Here is a 982-nt window from a genome sequence, read left to right on the forward strand (position 1 = left end):
CTGCCTGAGGAGGGAGTTACCTTTAACATTAGAATGCATTTTTCTAGATTCTGTTTTCTTATATCAATGTTATTATTCATATATTACTGTGACTTTTATATAGCCAGATGTTCTCTGTGTATCCCTGCGTGTGTTGAATATCTTATTTTAGGTAGTAAATGGGTCAAGCTTTGGTGGCACACACCTGTAATCCCAATACTCAGGAGGCAGAGGCAGGCAGATCTCTTTGAGTGGGAGGATAGCCTGGTCTACAGAGGTAGTTCCGGGACAGTCTCTAAAGAAATACCAAGAATCCTGTTACCAAAAAAAAAAAAAAAAAAAAAAAAAAAAAAAAAGTACAAAGAAGCACTGTGTGTTTACCCACCTCATAACCAAGGCCTTGGTGTCGCTGTCTTCTCATTCTGTGAATCTCAGACCCTAGATTAAGAGGGGCCTATAGAGATGGCTCAGTGGTTAAGAGTACTAGCTGCTCTTCCAAAGCCCTGAGTACAATACCCAGTAATCACTTGTCTAACAACCATCTGTGATAATATTGGGTGCCTTCTTCTGACAATCTGGGATGCATGCACACAGAACTTTGTATGCATAAAAAATGATAAATAAATAATAATTTTATTATTATTACTGTATTTTGGGGGAGAAAGCCTAAGGAGGCAGTGTAGGGCCTCAGGCATATTGTACAGCATATTTCCAAAGAAATACACCCTCATTCCTGCCCCAGGATTATTGTGAAAGGTTATCCTCTGCTAATACATTAAACACCATGACTAAATGGATCAACTCTTGAATGATATGAATAACCAGGCAGGCAGTGGTGGCACACATCTTTAATCGCAGCACAACATTCCTCTAATCTGGTACCAGAGGCCTCTGATCCATCTTGGGAGAAATCCTCTAAGTCCCAACGATTTCTTCTCATAGTGCACATCAATCAGTCCAGGAAGGCGAGGAAGCATGGAAGCAAAGTCCCATTGAGGACAAG

The sequence above is a fragment of the Phodopus roborovskii genome, unplaced genomic scaffold, assembly GCF_943737965.1.
Source record: "Phodopus roborovskii unplaced genomic scaffold, PHOROB, whole genome shotgun sequence".
Lineage (NCBI taxonomy): Eukaryota > Metazoa > Chordata > Mammalia > Rodentia > Cricetidae > Phodopus > Phodopus roborovskii.